Below are 24669 nucleotides of genomic sequence, written 5' to 3' on the forward strand. Positions count from 1 at the left end.
TTGAGAAAAATAGGTATCTTCTCTCTTATTTACCCAAACCCTTTTGTTTACTCAGTATTGATTGCTCAAATATTCTATCCTTCACTGGGGACCATCTTTTATTAAAAAATGGCCTGAAATCAATTCCAAGTCTAGCTGCAGTGAAGCTTCTAGTGGGAAATGCAAGTTAAGTAATTTGTTTTCTTTCTAAAAGGATAAATTAAAATAGACAATTATTCAAAGAACAAAACAACTTAATAGAAAACATAGTGGAATGCTTTGATATTATGATTCAGGGAATTTGCTTCCTTTGTGGTAGCTAGATTGAGTGAAGGAGATTGCTTAGGTATAATGAGCAAATCTTGTAATTGCAAGTATAACCCAAGCTGCATATCATCATTTAGATCAATAAGCCTCATTAAATATTAAATATTACCTTTTAACTTTTATGCAATTAAGCAGAATTAAAAAATAAAAGTTTTAAAAATTAAAGTTTTTATTACTAAGTATCTTTTAAAATACAAATCTCATAGCTCATTATTATTGTCAAGAAAAGAGTACGTGAAAATTTATAACTAAGGTTTTCTCTCTATTAAGTTTACAGTCTTGCATTAAATATTGGTTATTGGAACCCACAATGTCGAAGATTATGATTAAGTATCAATGAAGTATGACTCTTGCAGCAAATATGCATGCAAATGTTATAAGATTATTTTCACATTATTTCACATAATTTCTTAAGCATAATAGTTTAAGTAAATTATACTTTCTACACAAGCTCTTCATATTTATGAATAGACTATGTTCTAAATGTTTAAGTCATTGGGAAATCCCAATGTTCCTTCCTAGAGAAACCATGTGAGAAATTGTAGCTAAGTTAAAAAAAATGGAAGACAAAAATCAATTTAACGAGGAATGTAGATTAATATCATAGTATTGTCTCAATTGTGTGCAACCACTACTTATAAAAAATGGTATAAGAAATGCAGTCTCAAATCTGAATTCTAAATAACAATGTAGGGCCATTATCCCTCTGGGACCCTTAGGGTCAAAATAAGAAAAGGTTTGAATGGTGGGTTGGAAGTAAGTCAATGATCCTTGTCAATTTTTTGTATCTGTCAAGAAAAGCATCTGCTTGAGGACATCCATTTTCCTACTTCTGAGTTACAGAATAATAAGTGCCTATCCTGAATGTAACATTCCCTGACATGGACTCTGTGTCTATGCTGCTTAGGTGGTTTGTGCATGAGAAAGTGTTTAACATCTGAAAATGGAGACAATCCTTAGAGAAAGATATATATGAATTTTAAAAGGAAATATATCTACGATGGAAATAAAACAAATAGTCTAAATATCTAGCTGTATTTTGTCTTTTTGGTAACTATTACAATATATACATTTTCAAACAACTAAGTTCAGCACTGACTTCGGGAGAATCTAGATAAAAGTGAACTGACATATAATAAGCATGGGTGTAATTAATAGCACAGCAGGCAAAACCATGGGGGTGTTTCCTGAGAAAGAGGGACTATAGAGAGGCACCAGATAACCCAGCGCATTTACAGGATTCTGGGGAGTGTCAGGAGCAGTTATTATATTCAGAACTGAGAACTTATTTCTAACTCAGCAACCCATATTTCTGACTGAAGTGCAGTGGTGCAATCATAGCTCATCACAGCCCCGAACTCCTAGGTTCATATGGTCCTCTCATCTCAGCCTCCTGATAGGTATGACCACAGGTGTGCACTACTATGCCCAGCTAGTTTATTTTATATTTTGTTTTCATTTCATTTGTAAAGACTGGGTCTTGCTATGTTGCCCAGGCAGGTCACGAACTCCTATCTTCAAGCAGTCCTCTAACCTAGGCCTCCCTAAGTACTGAGATTATAGGCATGAACCATTGCATCTGGCTCAAAAATATTTCTGTCTTAATGGCTTTAACAAAGAAGTGCCATTTTGGGGACATATACAATGGTGTGCTGTTTGGGAGTGACATAAAAATAATTATAAGAATGGAATGAATACGTCAGTATGTTTTCAAAAGCAAGTTAGCCCAAGTTTTTAAACAAGCATAATTTTAGAGTTTTTGTAACTAACTTAGGGTCTAAATGTAGCACAAATTTTAAACATTATCATGAATACACAGAAAATTTTAATCAATTTGGTTTCCACGATGAATTTACATGCTTAAATTCCTAATTTCAATTTGCTGCTAGATATGAGAAAGTTTGAAATTTTGAAGAAGGAAGTGTTACTTACAAATGTAGCAAACTTAAATTTTGAGGACAATTTAACTTCCATTTTTATGAACAGATTTTGGGTCAGCTATTAAGCATTCAAAAAATAAAATCTGATAATAACTGGCAATTCCAATTTTCAGTTTTATTGATCTTCACCATGAAATAATATTTAAGTTAAGGGGCAAAATTTTGGAAAAGCAGATCACTTTGTTGTCCTATTTAGCAAGTTCTCAAATTCTGCCATCTTGGAATCATTACAAGTAATTATACAAAGACAATATCTTGTATTTTGTATTTCATTGTTACACATCCAATTTTTCTCTAGAGATATCAGAGAAAACCTGTTCAAGAAGGGAAGGTTAGATAATCAGCCCTCTCTCTCTCTGTCTTTGCCTCCATTCGGTTCCTTACAATTGTTTCCCAGTGAATTTCAAAGTTACTTTTATTGTTCTCTTCATTTTCTCTTTCATTCCAGAAATTTAAGTGATTGTGTAATTCTTTTGACAGCTGAAGGTGGTATCCAACTTTGAATTAAAGGTTTACAGCTACAGCTTTTCAACTGATCTATGAGTTTTAATATCTTAGGATCACTACCAGTAAGGAATAATCACTTTGAAAAACCTTAATGCTACCTAGAGTTTGTGTTTTGTGAGGTTGCTTGGTAAATTATTTTCATTTGATAATTGAATATGGCTTCAAGAGAGGTGAGCTCAGACATTTGGCAATGAATATTGAATGTGTATTCCAAGAGACATGACCTTAAAATATCACCAAGCTAAGTAGTAGTGAAATTGAATTCTGCCGTATGATAGAAGTCAGTGTGTCTTACATCTTTATGATATATAAATATTTTTACATTGTGGTAGATAATAATTTGTATGGAAAAATTTAATTGAATTTAATTTATCCTATGGTAGAATTATGTTACATGGGTCATTTTAGTTTTGGATTTAAACATCTTAAAATTATAAATGCAAATATTCAACACATAAAACCCACATGAATACACACTCCCAAACATTTGACATCCTAACAGTCATTTCTAACAGCTTTTTCCTAAAAACGAAGTCAGCTATTCTTAGAGATTACATGCATTCCCATAGCTTGAGAGATTCACACTATAAGGTAAACAGAGAAAGTATTACAGCAGTTTAAGAATACCAGTGGATTTACTTTAAAGACAATATACTTTTGAATTACTTGTCTTCAAAATTTTCTTTCTTGAGAAAATTATCTGTGTAGATTAATCATGCATTTCAGATACTTTCCAGACATCTGAATGTTGTTTTCTTAAAAGTAGTCAGCAAACCTTTTTGTGCAGTCTGCATGGGAGATAGTAAGAGATGTGTATGCTGTATATCTGCTAGTAGAGATTTGTTTTTGAGTGCTTCCTTAAAAAATTATTTTTTCTGAAGAAGGGGATTTCTTTTTTATAATTTAGATTAGACAATTTTTAAATGTTTTTATGTTTTAACCTCTCTGATCATCAGGGTCATTGCCATGGAAAAAATGCAAGTTATAGCATATTTCATTTTTATAAAGAAAGAAGTTGATAATTTAGACTTTTTTCTTTTACTAAATTGAATTACATCACTCAATATTTGGATGGCATTAATTCACAATAGTAACAAAAATATCTTACTATTCAACATAATAAAGTATGATTTCTTTCACATTTGTTTAACTTAATTTGTTCTTTAAGATACATCTCCTAATGAAGGTTTTCTCATCCTCTGATGCTGAATTTATTTAGGAAAATATATTTTAAATACCATCCCAAGTGATATAACTATTTTTATTGAGCTTTGATGTTCTATTTGAACATATTTGAAGACTACAAGCACTCAATTTAGAATTAAGATTTCATTTGGAGATTTTGATTGTATTTGAAATCTGTTGTGGAATTCAACATGAAGAATAGGTAAATTTAGTAGATGTCGTTGTATATGACACATTTTAGTCTTATCTCTCTGCCTATATGTAAAGAGGAATAGAAATAATTAGTATAAACAGGAAAAAAGAAGTTAAATGGTAGGATCAGATGTGAGAAACATATAAGCTAAGATATTCTTTTTTTGTTTGTTTGTTTTTTGTTTTTTTGAGACAGTCTTGCTCTGTTGCCCAGACTGGAGTGCAGTGACACAATCTTGGCTCACTGCAGCCTCCACCTCCCGGGCTCAATGGTTCTCCTCCCTCAGCCTCCCGAGTAGCTGGGATTACAGGTACGCATCACCAAACCCGGCTAATTTTTGGATTTTTAGTAGAGACTAGGTTTTACCATGTTGGCTAGGCTAGTCTCAAACTCCTGAGTTCAGGTGATCCACCCACTTCAGTCTCCCAGAGTGCTGGGATTTTAAGTGTGAGCCACCAGGGCCAGCCTAAGCTCAGATATTCTAGAAGCTAATAATAGTAAAATATAATGTAAATTGTTTAAAATTAATCTGTATATGAAATTTTTTCTAGGACTTTCCTGCCAGAAAAGTAGGAATAGAATGGCAGAAGAAAAGAGGTTCCTTCTACATGCAGTCACACATCCTATTTCACTTTATCCTGTGATCAGTCTCATAACCATCTCCTGGTGTGAAGTGCTAAAACTGTGCTTTAAGAATAACTTAAGTCCTTTATGTACAAACTAAAGTATGAGAGCCTGAACCTTGGAAACCAAGAGATTCCAAAAAGCCTTATGTGTGAGACTGGGTGCCACAGATCTTGGCAGAAATTACTGCTTATTCTTAATTCTTATTGTTCCTAACACTTCAACTTATAATGCCAATATCTACCTCAGCCTAAAGACAAGCTCTAGAATCACTTGTGTTACTTATTACATTTCTTTTAAAAAACTCATGAATTACACATGAATTTCAAAGTTGCCAACTGAGATTCCAAGGACTTAAAAAAAAACCTGGCACCTTTGCATTATAAAGGCTGTACACAGTGTTCATAGTGTTTGTCTTTAAGGGACATGCCTCATCCATCAGCAACTTTTCTTCCTTAAATCAGCATATCTTGCCTAAAAATGTTTTCTCAAAAGTTAGGAAGCACTAAGATTTACAGATTGTTATATCACATCTTAATCTACTTATCAACTTTAGCATTATCAAAGCATGAACTGTTTTGGGTTTTCATAGTTAATCATGTTTGTCATAATAATTGGGATGCAATTGTTTTTCTTATGATTATTTTGTACTTGCTGTTCTTATGGTAACTTCTGATGCTTGTTTGTAAGATCTTCCTCTCTTTTCTCCATCTGGTTATCTTCTTACTTTCTGTCCTTTAACTCAGATATCACCCACACTGTGTGTCTTTCTGAATTGCTTCTTATTTAACTGTTGCTCCTCATAGTTTACATACCTCCTCCTATATCACACTATTGATATTTCTCAAACTGCACTATAATGCTGATTTGTGTCTTTATTTATTTGTAAGCTCCTTGATAATTCATACTATATATTTGTATATTCAAGAAATACTTATGAAGCGTTTACTTTGGGTCAGGAATTATTGAGTGAAGGAAATTGACCAAAACTCTGCCATCATGAAGCTCGCATTCTAACTTAGGGAGACAGATAACAGACAATGAGCCACATAAATATGCGAAGTATCGTAAGTTAGATGGTGAAAAGTAATCCTGGATTGGGATCAGATAATTTTGATAGGGTAATTTTTAACTGGAGAGTCAAGAAAGGCCACACAGAGAAGATGGCAATTGGAAGAACAAGGTAGTGAGAACTGCTGAGTCTGGAGCAAAACACACAATTTGGAGTAGTAGAAGATTCCAGAAGTAACAGAATAGAGGCAAAGAAATGGGAATTGTGTGGAGTCTTACTTGCTGTTGTAATGACCTTGGCTATGGTTTGAAGTGAGGTGGAAAGTTGGTAGGGACCTTAGTTTTCTTTCTAATAATTTATTATGAATTTTGAATGGTCACTATTAAAGACTCAATAATTTTGCTTTATTACTCTTGCGATTGACTACAAAATAGTGTATTGAAGAAATGTTAAATTCTAATTTAAACTGATTGAAATAGGTTATCTTTTTATATTTCTCATTACTGAATATCTCATTTTTAATTAATTTGAAAGCATTCTAGAATAGTGAGCCAATGCAATTTAGCATAATGCATAACTTATTATTCATCAGATTTAGGTATTTAACTGAAGATGCTAATTAGAAAAGTAACGTTCTGTTGGGTGATTTTGATAAAGCTACTTTCAAATGATTATCACATCCATTGATGTCATATTAAGTTGTGTTTCTGGAACCCAAATTTAGGCAGTGGTAATGAGTTAATATCTCTTAAGTGGATACCTTTTATCTCTACAGTCAAGGATACTTGAAAGTGGAAAAACATACTGGCTTCAAGTCTTGGGAACTAGGACTTACCAGAAATGTTTTGGTTTGTTTTGTTTCCTGGCGGAATTGTCTTCTTGGAAAGATGGTGTTTCCTTCTACCAGGAAAAAATTGATCCTATGCTGCTTTACTTTAATGCTTTGCTTTTGTCAAAATAGTGTTTTCTTAGGAAAATTAACCTATCATATATAATGAAAAGAGAAATGCTGAAGACACAAAATGATGCACATGTTAATATTGAGTAGGAAGCATCAAGGGACATGAGAAAAGAGGGAAGCAAAGAGAGGGAGAAGAGAAATATATAACAAAAATTAGTAAAAAGGATTAGCATATACATGTAGTCAATAAGTCAATAAATGGATATTCATAGAAAGCCTACCAGACACTAGGGGATATAGCAGTGAAGAAGGCAAAGACACAATTGGCTATACTGTACTGAGGAGGGAAAGAGGGTGAAGACATACAAATACCTAAACAAAGCAATGGTGTGAAGTGCTATAAGGTACACTACTATGAAGAAGGTTACATGTGATAACATGGTTGAGTAAAACTGGCAAGTAGGAAGGCACTGATCAAGCTATAGGTATTTCAGAGAATTTTTCTCTCTGAGGAGGTAATATTTCATTTGAGAGTTGAGTGAAGACAAATAGGAAGGTACTTTGAAGATCTGGGGTGCTCTGAGTGGAAAGAAGGGCAGATATACAATTCTGTAATTTAAAAAGACAGCTTGATAGTTTCTTACAAAGAAAAGGAGGCCGGTTTGGCTGGAATGTCCATGATGGAAAAGCATGGAGAGATATTACATGTGTGCCCTCAGGGACCAAATTTAGATCTTATATCAAAGTGTGAATATAAATTAACTACATTGAAAAGTGTATGATGGATATGTGATATGATGAGGTTAGCTCTTAGGAGGGTGTACTATTGTGGAAGGGTACAGTAGTGAAGGAAGGGGTTCATTTAGCACCTGTCCAGTTGAAGGATGATGGTGGTTGGGATTATGATTGTAGCAATAAAGTTGGAGAAAATCAGTTGAGATTGGAAGTTGATTTGAAGATGATTGAATTCACTGGGCAAGAATTATATCAAGGTATTTGGATTTAGGGACATGGGGGATTATGGTCACTTTTAGTGATATGGCAACGTCTTGATGACATGAGGCAGTTTGCAAGTGACAGAGGTGTGGGTAGGCGCATATGTGTGATTGATTTTACATTTTTTAAATCTTAAATTAAGACACTAGTTAGAATCCAAGTGGAGACATCAAGTAGGCACTGACAAGCTGACTTGGCTAGAGATGTGAGTTAGATAATCGTAGCCTATAGATCGTGCCTAAAGTCATGAATCTAGGTGAGGGGTTGGCAAACTATTATAGCCCATGAGCCAGATCTGGTCTGCTGCCTGTTTGGTATGGCTCATGAGTTATAAGTACGTGTATCATTTATAAGTCTAAAATGTAAAATATAGGGAAATTTTTCAGCAGGGAAAGTTCCATAAATTTGCCTCTTGGCAACACAAAGCCTGCACTATTTACTGTCTGGTTCTTTGTCAAAAATGTTGCTGACTCCTGATCTAGATGAAACCCTGTGGGGAGAGAGTGTTGATAGAAAAGAGAGAGCATCATAGTGGAAATTAAAATTATGTCAACTGAAGTGTATAGGGTAGAGAATTTAAGCCTGAGTATAACAGTAAGAGATTAAAATAACAATAAATTCATTATCAGCATGATCAATAAAACCTTTGGGGGCAAAAAGGAACTATCTTCACCAGACCTTTCACTCACTCATACAAACATCTTAGGCAGGAAATATAACTTGTTTGAAGATCTGAGATAAGGCTGATGTAGTTTGGACAAAGAAAGCCAATGGGAGGATGACATTACATCTGGCCAAAGATTTAGGGAAGAGCCAAATACTTCAGGCTTTTTAAAGTGATCTTTAGATAAAGAGGAAGTCATCAAGGCATTCCGAAGTTGGAAGATCAAATCACATCTGATGGGAAAAAATCTGGCTGTATGTGCATCTAGGATGTAAGGAAGCCAGCATGGATGTGAAGTTAAAATTGTCCCTTGCAAATAATAAAATGAAGGCCCTAGGTAGCCTTGGCAAGGGCAGATTTCGTACAAAATCCTTATTGGAATGGGCTTAAGCATTAACGGAAATAAGGATCTAGCTGTTGTGTTTGGTGGAATTTTATCAGTCTTTTTGTTGTGTATGATACATAGATGGTCAAAATAAAGAACTTCTACATTTTTGGTTTTTTGTTTTATTTTAATTGAGATTTGAATTAAAAATAAGAAACTTTTATTTTCAAAATTGGAGACTGTGTTTAAAAAGTATAGAGTAGGGCTAGAAAAAAAAACGTAAAACTCTCCTGATGAGGAGAATGCTAATCATGACTCTAATAATAATAAAATACTTCTCTGATAACTTAATTTTTTTACTGCTTCATTATTTATGTATGTATGGGAAGTTGTACCCTAGCCACATGCCAATTCACCTGGTGAACTTGTTCTTCAACGTGGCACAAATATTTCCTTCTATCTTTAGCCTTCCGTGGTTTCTCACATGGACTATTGGCTCTTCCTATTTGAGCCTTCTGGTAGTACCCTGTAAGAGACATGCTACTCCATGACAACAGGCACCACGCTGTAGGGGAATTGCCATACCTGTCAATCACTATCTCTAGAATGTGGCCTTTCATGAGCCCTGAGATTTCATACTGTTTCTCTGAGCTGTAACAATATTTATATTGAAAAAATAAACATGTTCTTCTATCTTTAATATTTTATATCTTATAATTTAAATATCCCATTTTCATTATACTACTTAGCTTAAAAACAAGTTTTAATTATCTGCAAACACCTTCAAATCTAGTCCTTACCAGTGAAGACTGATGTCTGGTTGACATCTATTAGGACATTTATTTCCATACAGTATTTATAGCGCATTTTTGTTATTGAAATGATTACTGTTTAGTTTGAAACAATGCACCCTGAGGATTGGAATGATAAATGTGTAACTCTTACACAAAGATAATATTTTTAGATTTAAAATACTGGTTATCAAAAGAAAAAGCCAGATGTTATTTGTTTATGTTTCTGCTTGAGGTACTGAATCTATTTCAAGTCATATTTCTCAGTACTGATATACTTAATTTTGCTGAAATAATAACACACTGTCTTTAGCTACTTTTTTTCTCAGTATGTCTCCTTGTCGCTCACCATTTCTGCCTCATCTCACTTCTCATCTTTATTTCTTTTTCTTTGGTCTACTTTTACTTTAGGGATTCTTTCAATTTAGAAGTTTTCTTGTTTTCTAATAATTACTATTATTCTTGGATATACACAGATATCGTTTTCCATTTCATTTGTGAATTTATCTCAGAGGCATTTTGTGTGTGCCTTTTACTCATAGCTTCTCAGAAGTCCCTTCTGAGGTTACTGATTTAACATGTCACATACTATAAGGTTTGCATGGCATGGTGGCAGCTGACTTTCACCTTTACATGGATTGAAATGTTCACTCAACATGGACTGGTAAGATTTTTTTTTTTCCTTAAACATTACATTGCCTTGTAAACAAACAAAAGCAAACCAAAAACTCAAACTAACATTAGTATTGGTGCCCCTGGAAATAGCTGCCTTCTCACTAAAGTTGATTTTGTCATCCAGCTTTGTGTGTTGTTGAACACACATGGTGCTGTATGAGCACTCACTCACTAGTCTAGAAAACATTGCTGTGACCAGTTACAGAAAAATAAATTCAGATTGCTCTTTACATTCCACAGATCACCCTTCTGAAAGCTATTTGAATTCATTATAAATTATACTTATATTAGTATGACTTTAATTCTTTTGTAATCTGAACGTTATGTGCAATGCATTTTTTCTCGTGTTTAATCATTTTTGAATGCTAAATCATTTGCAAACAAATGGCTTGTCCTTGAGAAAGAATTTAAGACTGAAAGTACATTAAGTGCCATCTGGGAATCTGTGTCAATGGTTTTATCACTACATATGCGTGCGCGCGCGCACGTGTGTGTGTGTGTGTGTGTGTGTGTGTATGTGTGACTGTGCATATCACCTACTTTCATCACATATATTTGATAAAATTGATATGCAATCTCTAAGTCATTGTGTCTCCAACTTGTGTTATCCCACAAATACAAATTTTATCCTAAAATTGGTGGTACCCTTTGTAAAACTAGAAGTTCTTATTTGTGCAAAGGAAGGAAAAATAAAACAAGAAGCAAATTCAATAAAATAATTAAAGGTCAGATTTCTTTTATAGCTGCTGGGTTCCTTTCTTTCCTTTCCATCCTCCTCACATTCCCAAATCTCAACAAAGTTAAGAAATTAAAACACACGTCATGAGATCATATGTTCACCTTGTTAAGGAACTGAAGGATTAAATATACAAGATTATACCTTAATAAGTAGAGGGAGAAATATGAAGATATAAATAGAATATGAAAATTTATTATAATGCAGTTCTATTCTAAAGTGTTTTCTAGGCAGGCTAAGAGTATGTTGCCAGGAAATTTTAAGAGACCCACTCCATTATATAGAGGAGGATGTGTGTAGATCTCTCAATTCTGAAATGTTTAGAACTGAGCACAACAGGTCTTCGAATAACGATGTTTCATTCAATGTCATTTCATTATAACGTTGATGAGAAAAAACAAATTGATTCCAGTTGGGGTTCACTGTCTGTGTAGAGCTTATGTATTCTCCCCATGTCTGCATGGATATTCTCTGGATGCTCCAGTTTCCTCTCACTTCCCAAGGCTGTGCATGTGAGGTTGATTGACATGTCTGTGTGGTCCCAGTCTGAGTAACTGTGGGTATGTGTGAGTGCACCTGCAATGCGATGGCGTCCTGTCCAGGGCTGGTTCCCACATTGCATCCTGAGCTGACAGGATAGGCTGTGGTCAACTGCAACCCTAAACTGAAATAAGTAGGTAAATAATGATTTTACTAGTTTTTATTAATATCAAATGTATGAATAGCTCAAATTTATTTCAGCATTTATTATTAGAAGTGTTTTGATCTTTATTTACAAGTTTGTTGATGTTTTTGTTACCAAAAGCCGTAGAAGCTTAACTCTTTTTTATGTCAACCTACGGTAAAATGGGTTTTGCTTACTGTATTTTTGCACCAATTAACCATCCCAAATTTATCCCCCCGTATGCATATATCAAAACATCACATGTGACCATAAATATATATACCTATTACCAGTTTTCAAGAGCCTATCAATGATGTTAAGACTTATTGTAGTCCTTTTTTGACATAACAAAAATGTGGATGTTTTGTTTGAGATTGGAAAACTTCTTTCTGTGAAGAACTAGACAGTAAATATTATAGGCTCTGCTGGCCATATGTAGTCTCTGTCTCTCCTTCATCTACTCATTCTTCTTCTCCCCTTCCTTCTCCTTCTTTAAACACTTCAAAAATGTCAAAACAATTTTTAGCTCTCAGCCATATGAAACAAGCCATTGATTGAATTTGGCTTGTAGGTCCATAATATGTGAGCTCCTTTACATCATCAGAATGACATATATATATGAAGTGTTATTTATGAGAAATTAATGGTGCTGTCAGCAGAGAGAAATTAGCCTAAGTTAAGTTTGGGCTTTGGAATTCAGTGGAATACCATGCACGAAAATGCTCTGCTTTTAAAACTAGTTACTAACAATCCATTTCTGATATCAGAAATATATGAAAACTACTAATTGAAGGGGCATTATTCACTACTTTAGTGCTGCTACTCACGTGTGGTGGAAAAAATCCATAAAGTTTTCCTTTCCATTTGAACATTCATGCAGTAAAAATTTCCAAACCTTTTTTTGAACAAATTTTTATCTGATAGCCCTCTTGTGTACTTTATAAGTACCTTTTGCTGCTTATTCTCATTAACTGTATTGAAAAATTTCTGTTTTCCTTTATCAGACAAAATAAAATAAGAAATTTAGCTTAATACTAATATTAAGCTGAAGTGCACGATATATGAAAAAGAGAAAAAAGAAGCAGGATAAATTGACCTTTTGATAACCGCAAAGGACAGCAGATCAAACAAAGACTGGACTTTAATGTCTTACATTTTCAGAATGTATCACAGTAAGTCCACTGGGTCCAGAAATAGGTTTTAATCCTAAATTGAAATGACTCACAATGCTGTCATGACATTGAGTTTTGTGGAACTGTGAAGTTAATGTTTTTCTCAATATCTTTTTAAATCAAACAATGACTGATTTAGCTGTAAAATGGGCTGATTCTAAAGAGCTCATTCTGACTTGGGAGGTGAAAATGCTTTTGCTCTTATCATTAAAATCAATTTCTCTAGATATCTGATTTTATTCTGCTTTATAACATAAAGAATGAAACTATATTTATTAATGAAATGTAATCTAGCAAAGTGGCATAAGCATAATTATCAGTCAATTACTAAAATTGTGTGTTTTTTTCCATTGCATGAACACCCTGCCTTGTTTTAATTTTTATTAATTGACTTTTTAAAAGCAATTTTAGGTTTGCAAAAAGAAGTGAATAAGCATTCACATGTCATCCTCAGCCTCTACCCCAATTTCCCTGATTTTTAACATCTTGCAATAGTGTGGTACATTTGTTATAGTTGATGAGTCAATATTGGTACATTATTATTGACTAAAGTGTGTAGTTTATATTAGAGTTTACTCCTTGTCTTATGACTTCTATAGGTTTTGTCAAATGTGTAATGACAAATAATCCTCACTACGGTGTCACAGAGAATAATGGATTCACTTTCCTAAAATTCTTCCTTGCTCCATCCATTCATCGCTTCCTCTACATTTTATCTACAAGATAAATTAGTAGATTGAGGTGATGTTTATAGGAATTTAAAGCATGGATAGACAACTAGATTGTCCTACCTACCCAGACTGTGCTTCTCACTCTCACTGTGCCCTTTCTTAATCTATGGAAATGCTTTTATTTATATATAAAATAGGCTATAACTTCATATAGTTGTATTATGAGAAGTTAATGTGCAGAAAAAGACTTGTGCTAACTAAATGGTTTCTTCTCAATTAAATGGAAGCCATTGCCTGTATTTGTCAATAGAATTCATCATACTTTATCTCACATATTTAGTGCTTTACATCATTGTTGGCACATGGTATGTTCAGACTGCACAAATCTCCTCCAAATCCCTTAATAGCCACTGATCTCTTTACTGTCTCCATAGTTTTGTTTTTTCCAGAAGGTCATGTAGTTGAATCACACGGTATGTAGACTTTCAGACTGGCTTCTTTCACTTGGCAGTATGCATTTAAAGGTTCCTGTGTGTCTTCTGTGACTTGATAGAATAATATTCCATTGCCTGGATATACCACAGTTTGTTTTTCCATTCACTTCCTGAAGGACATTTTAATTTTAGTGATCATGAATAAGGCTCCTATAACATTCATGGGAAGAAGGTCTTTGTGTGCATGTAAGTTTTCAAATCCTTTAAGTAAATACCAGGGAATGTAATTGCTGGTTTATGTGGTAAGAGTATGTTTAGTTTTGTAAGAAACTGTCAAACTGACTCCCAAAGTAGCTGTACTATTCTGCATTGTCACCAGCAATGAATAAAAGTTCCTGTTTCTCCTCACATTTGCCAGCATTTCGTATGATCAGACTTCTGGATATTGGCCATTTTAATAATCATGTAATAATATCTCACTGTTGTCGTGACTTGCAGTTCCCTAATGATATATGACTAGTAAATTTTCAATATCCATATTTGACAGCTGTATTTAGACCTTTGGCCTATTTTTTAAATGAGTTGTTTTCTTTTTTATTTTTGAGTTCTTTGTATATTTTCAATACCACTAATTTATCGATATGTGTTTTGAAAAGATTTTCTCCCAACCTGTGGCTTTTCTTTTCATTCTAAGCACAGTTTGAATAACAAAAGTCTTTTATTTTAATGATGCTCAATTTCTCAATATTTTCTTTGTCTAACCAAATAAATCAGAAAGTTGTTTATCATTTCACATGACTTAATATTCAGGCAAGGTCTATATAGGTCCCTTTCAAAGAGTCATAAAGTTTAGAAGCTCTCACCTCACAAAAAATAACAACAACAACATAGAAACAAAAATGACAGCTTTTGATGTTGTCTCAGTAATTTCTCAAGAACAGATTACTGAGCTTTACAAGCAATACATATAGATATCAATTTCACAATAAAATACCTTATGATATTTATCAAATCACCTTAGTTTTGGTCTACTTATTGCTATTAGACTAAAATATAATTTGTCAGACATGCGAAATCTTTTTGTAGTATTTTTTATAGAACCAAGTATTTATTTTAGCTTTTTCAGTTCTTCCCTTGCTGTTTCTCCAGTATGGTCATTCCAATTGTCTCTATAGATGTATTAATACCAGGTATATAATAAATACAATTATCTCCCACGTGTACCCCAACCCCCTTCCCTGTTCATGCAGTCAGCATAAAGGAAGCAGGTCAAAAGGAAATCATGTACCCTATGATATGCTAGGTTGTAAGGAAAGGTACAAAGTTAATTTACCATGTCTGAGTTTTCTTCTTCTCTGTATTTGTTCCATTTAATGCGTGTATGTTTTTATTCCTCAGGCCTCTCCAGTCCTACCATTCTCAAGGACACTTGATACAGCTATAAGGCTGTGTCTTCATCAGGTCCCTTTGTGTTACCCCCGGCCAGGGGTGGGAAATAGAAGAAGTGAATGTCTGTATCTTCATTATGTATCACACAGAGCAGAAACATAAAGAAGCCTGTGCGGTGGTGAATGGGTCTCTTCTTTCTCCAAAAACCACCTACCCCTTCAACTCCCACTGCTTCAATGAAAATCTTGTATTAGTCTCCCCATTTTCCCCTCAAACTTGCTTTAACAAAGCAGTTCCTAAACCTCTGTTAATGTATGTCCCCACCCCTAACTCAAAACACAGTCTTATGTCACATCACAGAAAAGAAGTTCAAAACAAAACAAAATGAAACAAAGCCACAGTCTTATAAGAAAAATAGGTAAATTCTACAAAAGTTGTGTACTGTATCTCTGCTTTGAATTCCGTCATTGGCCAAGGATAGTAAAACTCTTGGAAAAGTGTAAAACAGGAACTTACTTAATATGTTTTACCCAAGATTTTTCAAACATTTTTGGAAGGATACTTATTAACATCTTGCAGAAGTAATGTTACATGAAAAACTTAGCATAAGACTAATCAGGTATTCTATGCAATAATGCAGATATATGAAAAATTAATATAATGAAATAAATGACTTTTCAAAAGGTATTGATCCTAGATCCACATTCTTTTTTGGTTCAGGCGAGGCAATTAGAATCTCAAAAAATTAAAGAAACATAGAACAACCGTCTAATGAGAGGGATGAATGCTCCTGGGTGGAAAGTTATTAGAAGATAAATTAGTAGATTGACCTTTTTGCCGTCTATGTAGCTTTTTGTGTTTTTTTGTTTTGTTTTGTTTTTGTTTTTTGTTTTTGTTTTTTTGCTAGTACCAATAGAAACAAATTCATTTTATGGTTTGTGTCACTGGAAATGTATGACTTAGTGGTAGCTGTATAGCAAACTTTCAATATGTATAATAAGAGATTAGATGTAGGTTTAATATCATTATTTAATTTATTTGCTTGAATACCAGTGAGGAATTTCCAGTTAAGCTCTTGTTTTCAAGATGAGTGTTTAATTGAATTCCAGAATTCATTTTGAAATAGAATTTTGTGTAAGATATAAATTTCTTTGCAAGAAAAATCATTTGTACATGGGTTTGAGAGCAGTTTAATGTTGATATAACTTCTTTCCAGGCTTTCATTTCCTACTTTTTGATATGGGAATAATCTCATGATGTGATTATGAAAGTCTTAAAAGATAATGTCTGCAAAAATACCCTGTGCACTCAAAGTGTGCTCTATACACTTCATTGCCATTCACATTTTGGGTTTATGAGGCTTCCATTTGCTGGCAATTCAAACGTGACTCTGAGATGCCGTGGTGTGGGAGATATGTTTATAGGAGTTTAAAGCACAGATAGACAACTAGATTGTCCTACCGACCCAGACTGTGCTTCTCACTCTCACTGTGCCCTTTCTTAACCTTTGGAAATGCTTATATATAAAATAGGCTATAACTTCATATAGTTGTATTATGAAAAGTTAATACACAGAAAATGACTTGTGCTAGGTATGTGGTTTCTTCTCAATTAAATGGAAGCCATTGCCTGTATTTGTCAATAGAATTCATCATACTTTATCTCACATATTCAGTGCTTTACATCACTGTTGGCACATGATATGTTTAGACTTCACAAGGGTTAATTATGTCAAATTTATCTATCTACAGGAAAGAATATAGCCCAAGGTACCTTGTTTAGCTGAGCCAAAGTTTGCATTTATTAAAAATGTAAATTTTATCTTGAAATGATGTCTGATCTCACAGAACTATGGGTTCCAATCTCTAAGTCACTGTGATCAGTAGTAAAACTATGCACTCTGTGTCCGTCCTACTAGCTATATTGCTGGTATCTGGAGCGTGACTTTTGGGTCTTTCTGTAATGCCTTACCTCTCCTCAAAATTCACAAGACCTGCTCTCTGGATTGTGAGACTTATGCATTACAAATAAAAAGATGCTGTCCTAATAGCATTCCAAAGCCATTTGAAATGAGCTGCTTTCATTTCCAGGGAGTCATTTTTTATGTTGATTATCATTACTTTACCATTACCTTTTAATTTGGAAATGTTAAAATCCATTGCCATGTTCCTTGGAATATAAAGATCATATAGGGTCACTGAGATGAGTCTGGAAATATCAATCACTGGAGCCCTTCTAGTGGGATAATGTTGTTGTTAATATTGCTGGTATTCTATTCTTCACATTTCCTCCAGTAAAATGTAAAGCAACCAAAATATAAGTGTCATGCAGGCAAGGATTCTTTTATTTGTTCAATGAACACTGCCTTCACGTAGTGGTCAGTTAATATTCACTACTAGAATGCATGTTGAATGGCAGCTCCTTTATTTGCCATTAGCATTGGCCCACTTTATAGCAGTTGGACAAAAAGTTGGACAAAGTGTGTTGATCTTTTATGAAAAAATAGATCTCTTTCTTGCTTTCATTGTTGCTTTTTCTGTGGGCAAGTTGATAGACATTGTAGTCCTGATTTTATTTTAGGGCATACAGTTGAAGTTATTAGATACTTTAGAGTTTATTTAATTATAATATGAAGCTTTGAGTTTCTGTTTCATTATTAAATAATTTATTTTATGATAGTATTGCTTAACTTAGTGTGCAAGGCCTACAAATAAACCTAATAAATATCTTACTAACTACCTTAAAAGAAATCTAATTTTTTTACTGAAATATTTTTAAACATATTGAAGTTGGAATTCCAGGTAATTGTATACACACAGACACAAAACACACACACACACACACACACACACACACACATTAGGTTTTCATTTGGTTTGTTTGTTCCTATTATTGAAATTCCTACGCTAATAACCATATCAATTTATGGAACTCATTTTGAGAAAAAAAGACCTAAAATATAACTCATTTTTAAAATGATTTTCTCTTAATTTATAATGTAATACTTTAATAAAATATGGTAGGGCAATTTTGTATAAATATTTATGCTAAGCTTTCTACATAAGTTACTGCATATAGTCTAGTTTTTAATAGAAGGTTTTTTTTTACTTCAGTATCCACTTTAAAGTCAGTGACATTTAGTGTTTTTTACTTCACAGTTCTAAGTTACTTATGCTTAAAAAGTCATCTGACTTTTAAGTTAATGTCCAACTTGATTGTTATCTCTCTATATCTTATTGATGTGTTCTTGAAAGTAGTTAGATTTTGAAAAACATTACTAAGAGGGTTTTTTTTTCATCTTTGGAGAGAAACTTGGGATAAATAGTTGTCTTTCATCTTTGTCCTCCTCTCTACCCACAACTCCCCGTTCCAGATCATTAGCTAAACTTGTGAGCTGAGGTTAATATTCTGTTTTACCTTTCTTGTCAAATTGCTAGATACAACTTTGTTCAGTTATATACTGTACAAACAGAATATCAACTTTTTAATCTCTCTCTTTTTAACAAATGTCACCCTCATATTTGTTGTCATTTAGAAGAGGACTTCCTATTAGAAATATAATAATTTTCCTTCATGTGGAATCTTCAATACAAAAAAAAAACAGAAAAACACGTATCAATGGTTTGCATGCGTCATGCTGATAGAGGGCAACTGATATTAGAAAAAGTGACACTATATTTCTGAACATAAACCTTGTTTCATCTTAGAATTTGATGTTGAACCAATTTTGTACCTCATTGCTATAAACCTTATGTATCTAATAAGTTGTTAATATGTGATTAACTGCCTTGGCCAAACTCAAAATCTTATTCACACATACAATACACACAGAGAACTTATTTTTATTTGTTCAATCACTCCTTTAGTCCCTCATTTATTTCACAAACATTCATTGACACTTACGTGGCAGCACTCTTATAAGAATAGAATATACCCTGTAAAATCAGACATGATACTTGCTTTTGTGGAGCTTATGCTTTAGTGCAGAAACAGAAAGTCAAGCAAAAACTCAAACTATATAACTTTAAATTGGATATGTGTTAATGAAGGAAAATGTGGCACTGTAAGAAAAAATAGGGAGTTAAAGGATAAATAGAAGTTTAATTAAATAGGAGTTTGCTGGTTTCATTATATATATATATATATATATATATATATATATATATATATATATATATTAGAGATGCAGATGCTCTGACCTTCCCTAGACGCAGTGAATTGGAAATGGTAGATTAGGCCCAGTGACCTGTGCTCCAACCTGTAGTTGGTTCTCATGGATGGGGAAGTCTGAGAACCACTGAGTCGGAGACTCACACGCCCCCCGGCCCTCCAGGGGCTCCTGGAACAGGGAGTCAGCTGGGGGTGGGGTGGGGCCAGTGTAACTGGGTCCTGTGATAGACAAAGTGTTTGTGCCCCTACCCCCCGATTTATATATTGAAGCCCTAACTCCCAAAGCAGTGGTATTAGGACCTTGGAGAGGTAATTAGGGCCAACGAGGCCATGAAGGTGGCCCCCAGGGTGGGGTTAGCGCCCTTTATGGAGTGGGGTGAGAGCAGCTTCTCACACTCTGCCCCATGAGGGCACAGCGAGGTGGCGTCTTCTAGGAGCCAGGAAGCCAGCTCCTGCCAGACTCCGCGTCTGTCCGTGCCTTGATCTTAGTCTTCCAGCCTCAGGATGTAAAGAATTAACATTTCTGATTAAACCGGCCAGTGATGTTTTACTGTAGCTCAAGCTGACAAGACAGGCCGGGAAGAGCAGTGGGTCCTGCTGGCAGTGAGGCTGTGTGGGAGAGGTTCTGGGAAAGGCACTGGGAGAGGTGCTGGGAGAGGTGTATGGGAGAGGGGCTGGGAGCTGGTGAACATGGAGAACCGGATTCCCAGAGTCCAGAACCTCCGAGCATCGTCCAAGGTGGGTCAGCTGTGCCTCTCCCGCACCTCTTCCCGCCCCCACCTACCCAGACCAGCCTGACTACCACCTTGGAGACCCAGGCTCCACTGGAGCAGCCAGGCAGGGTGGTCCACCCTTGGCCACAGAAGAGCCCGGAGAGGCAGCCCGAATCCACCCATAATGATGATGCCATGTGCCCCTGGGCCTGAGCCCGTCTGCTCCTGCAGAGAGAAGGAGGGCATGTAGCTGGCATTACTGGGCTCTGGGATACAGTCTGTGTCCCCTCCCGAGACCCTCTCCCCATACCCCGACCATCCCTGGGCCGTTTGAATCTATGCCCCGCCTCTCCGCATCTCTGTCACCTTCTGAGAATGCCCTCGCATCTCTCTCCACAGTTATTCCGAAGCCTGTTTCCTCTTATTTCCCAAAGGCCCCCTTGAAATCAACTTTCTCCACTTTCTAAATCGGTGGAGACAGAGAGAAAACGTGTTTTCCTTCCACAATTGAATTGCCACTCCCGCAGAAGCGTGCCTCAATCTTTGGTCCTGTGCATCCGGTCGGATTTCGGAGGAGCCTGTGGAGGGCAGAGGTCACAGCACCTGAGTTCGGCAGCGTGATCCTGGCACCAGGGAGGCACCTCGTCCGCCCCTGCCCTAATATCTGCAATGTCCTGATGGAGTCTTCCGGAATAAGCGGTGTCTAAGAGTTACAGGTGGGGAATTCACCTTGTCCCAAGCCCTGGGACAGGAAGCCCAGAGCCGGCCCTGCAGGCTGAGACAGATGATGGCGGAGAGGGGAAAATAGCCCCTGGATCACCCAACATTAGCTCAGATCATCCACAATAAAAGCAAACAAACAAAAAGCAAAAGCTCCTGCGAAGTGTCTACATGTCCACGTATCAGAATTGGGTCTATAAATTACGTACGGTGATTCTATGCAACCTCGAAAAAGAATGAGGTAAGGAATCATCCGCAAGATACACTGTGAAGTGAAAGAAAAATTAGCGTGTAGCATAGCAGGGTCGTGGCAGCCATTGATGTAAAATCGCATAAGAATCTATGGCTGCTGCCTAAATGCGCCACCAACGCCGTGGCTTAAAACAATGCAAACGCATTCTCTGACGGTTCTGTGGTCAGAAGCCTGGCGTGGGTCTCCCTGGCTGACATCGTGTGGGTGGGGCCGGGTCTTTTCCTGCACACTCCGCAGGTGGCCCCCACCCCGTGCCTTTCCTGCCTTCTGAGCTCTGGGAGCTTCCTGAGTCCCAGAACGGTGGGTCCAGTTCTTCCACATCACAGCACTCTGATCTCCCCTTCTGCCTCCCTCTTCCACTTAATAAAACAGAGTTTATTTTTTAGAGCAGTTGTAGGTTCACGTGAAATTGAATGGAAGGCACAGTAAGTTTCTGCAGGCTCCCTGCCCACCCAGGCTTCCCCATAGGGCTGTTCCACAATGTGTGTACATTTGACAGGATCCCTGAGCGGATGACACTGAGCATCGTTATCGCCCACTGGGGTGATGTGCATTCTGTGGGCTTGGACAAAGCTGTAATGACAGGTATTCCCCATTAGACTATCATAGAGTTTCCCCTGCCCTAAAAATCCCTTCCTCCCTCCTCATTCCTGGAAACCCCTGATCTTTTTATTATCACCATAGTTTCATGTTTTCCAGAATGTCATATGGTTGGAATTGTACAATATGGAGCCTTTTTAGACTGGCTTCTTTCACTCAGTAATATGCATTTAAGCTCCCTCCGTGTCTTTTCAGGGCTTGATAGCACAGGTTTTCAGCACTGGATGATGCGCCATTGTCTGAAGGCACCGGTTCATTTCATTCTCCTACTGAGGGGCATCCTGGTTGCTTCTGAGTTTTGGTGATTATGAATAAAGCTGCTATAAACATGCCTGTGTGGGTTTACATGTGGGTACGGGTTTTCAGTCCCTTTGGGTAAAGGCCAAGGAGTATGATTGCTGGATCCGATGTTAAAAAGAGTCTGTTGAGTTTTGTAAACTGTCTTCCAAAGCTGCTGCATCATTCTGCACTCCTACCAGCAATGAATGAAGGTTTCTAGCTCCGTGTCTGCAGCATTTGGGGTCAGCGCTTTAGATTTGGGGTGTTCTAATAGGCGTGTAGTGCGGGCTCGTCATCATTTTAATGTGCATTTCCATCATGACACAGACTTCCGTACTTCCAGCCCAGGGATGCATGTACACACAGAGTCTTCTAGAAGCAGAAATGCCTCATGATTATCTTCAAACCATAGAGTGTTCTGCTCCAGCCAGGGCTCCCATTTGATTTTCCCGTGAACACACACATCCTTTACGTTGCAGCGCGCCTCACATTGGCTCTGGGCAGCGGGGCCCACAGGGACCTGATTTTCTTGCTGCCCGTGCACTGATCGCTGAGCAGAGGTCCTCCCTGGATGGATTTGCTGCCGCTTTGATCTGGTGCCTGCTTGGTGTTTGTCCTGGGACTTATTTTCCCTCATTTAAAAGTGGAATCTTCAGGTTAGTGGGAAGATAGAGCAAGACCTGGGATGGAGGAGATGTCCAGCCTGGCCTCCTCTGCCCACCAGGAGTGTCTCCTCACAGCCCTGTGCCCTCCCTCCTGTTCCTGCCTCTTCCCTCCCTAGTGACCTGTACATTCCTCTGGGGGCCGACACTGGTTGGTTCACTTCCCCTGCCCCCCACACCCCTAGTTCAAACACAGCACAGCCTCCTGGAGAGTATCTGCTAAGTAAAAAGTCAGGTGACATTTCATCCCTGGTTTCTGCAGTGCGCCCACCCACCTCTGGAAGGCCAGCCACTGCTGGCAGGGTGTGATTCTCAATTATTTGGTCAGATCAAGCTATTAAGCTGAGATTGAAGCTCCTGTTGTAATGAGCACACCAGCTGACTCATCATGGACAGGGCTGATGCGTGTCCTCATGACCAAGGCCACACGGGCTCAGCCGGCGGCTAGGGCAGGGCCTCTGTGTCTCCTGGGGAACCCGGCTCCAGGCACCAGGACCTGGGTAGGGAGTGATGGACCACGGGTCAGTCAGGGACTGGGAAGACGCTTGCCTCTTGCTTGAGAATGAGACCAGTGAGAACCAGAGTTACAGTGAGGACGGAAAACGTGAAGCTCAGACTAATAAATGAACCTCCCTTCTTGCTTGTTCAAGACTTCCACCTCCATCCCTGCCTGGACCCAACACAGCTGTGAAAGATGCAGCCACGGCAGAATTCATTATCCCAACATATCCGGGTTCTGGAGAGGAGCAGGCACAGGTGCACGTTTACACAAAAGGGAAACAAATTCAAGGAATTTGCTTTGGTCATGGTGAGGGCTGGCAGGACCAGACCCTGCAGGGTAGGCAGAAAACTCATTACACCCAACCTACAGATGAGAAAACCAAGGCCCAGAGAGGGTAAGTGGATTTTCTGAAATCACACAGCTAGAATTGAATGTTAGAATAACAGCCAGGGAGCTGGTATCATGTTGGCTGTTATTTCTTCCTGTTTCTCAGACCTGTAGAAATGGGATCCTCGGGACTCAGCCTACTGCTTCTCTCTCTATCCTTTATTGGTCCTCTTTCCTGCTGTCTCATGGCTTTGAACTCCATCCAGGTGCTGGCCACCCCTGAGTCTCTGCCTCCAACCCCGAGCTCTTCAGCCTCCTCCATCCATCTGCCTCCTGCTCGAGCTCCTTAGGGGCCTTTTGGGCATCTCACCCTTAACTCATCAGCACCCAAGAGTGGACACTGGACATTCTCTTCCCCACAAACCTCCACCACCTTTGTTCATATGCTAACTCCCTCCCTCCAGGTGTCTACGATGCAAGGTTTCCTCTCACAGCGCATGCACAGTCCATCTGCAAATCCGGAGGGCTTGACCTTCAAGAAAATCAAATGGGAGCTCTGGCTGGAGCAGAACACTCTATGGTTTGAAGACAATCATGAGGCATTTCTGCTTTTAGAAGACTCTGTGTGTACATGCATCCCTGGGCTGGAAGTACGGAAGTCTGTGTCATGGTGGAAATGCACATTAAAATGATTATGAATAAAGCTGCTATAAACATGCCTGTGTGGGTTTACATGTGGGTCTTTCTGGCCACCACCCTGGCCCAGCCACTGTCCTCTGCAATCAGGTTATTGTCATGACTTTCTAAACTGTCTCTCTGCTTCCACTCCTGCTCTGCTTTTAGGGTCCTCTCTGCAGAGCTGCCAGGTAAAACCTTTCGAGTAGTTCTGACTCATCACTTCTCTTAACAGACCCTGCTTTGCTCTGAATTTCTTTCAGAGTGAAATAAGTTTCTTTACAATGAATAAGAGGCTCCTAGGTGGCCAGTTCCTTCTCTACGCTCAGCCTCATTGCCTCCCCTTACTCAATCTGTTCCGTCCTTACAGTGCCCTTCCTTGTCCCTCAGATCACCAAGCCCACTCTGGCCCCAGGACCTCAGAAGCCCCACCCCATGAGGCTCCAGTGCTCAGGTCCCTCAGGTCTAATGCACAAAGCCAGTGAACTCTGCAGTGTTTTAACCCACCCTCTTCTCATGCCCCTTTCTGCAGCTCTGTGGTTGACTTGAAGGTCAACAGCCTGCCATCGCTGTGAGCCCAGCA

Source organism: Gorilla gorilla, chromosome 16 (genome assembly GCF_029281585.2).
Source record: "Gorilla gorilla gorilla isolate KB3781 chromosome 16, NHGRI_mGorGor1-v2.1_pri, whole genome shotgun sequence".
NCBI classification, from domain to species: Eukaryota; Metazoa; Chordata; class Mammalia; order Primates; family Hominidae; genus Gorilla; species Gorilla gorilla.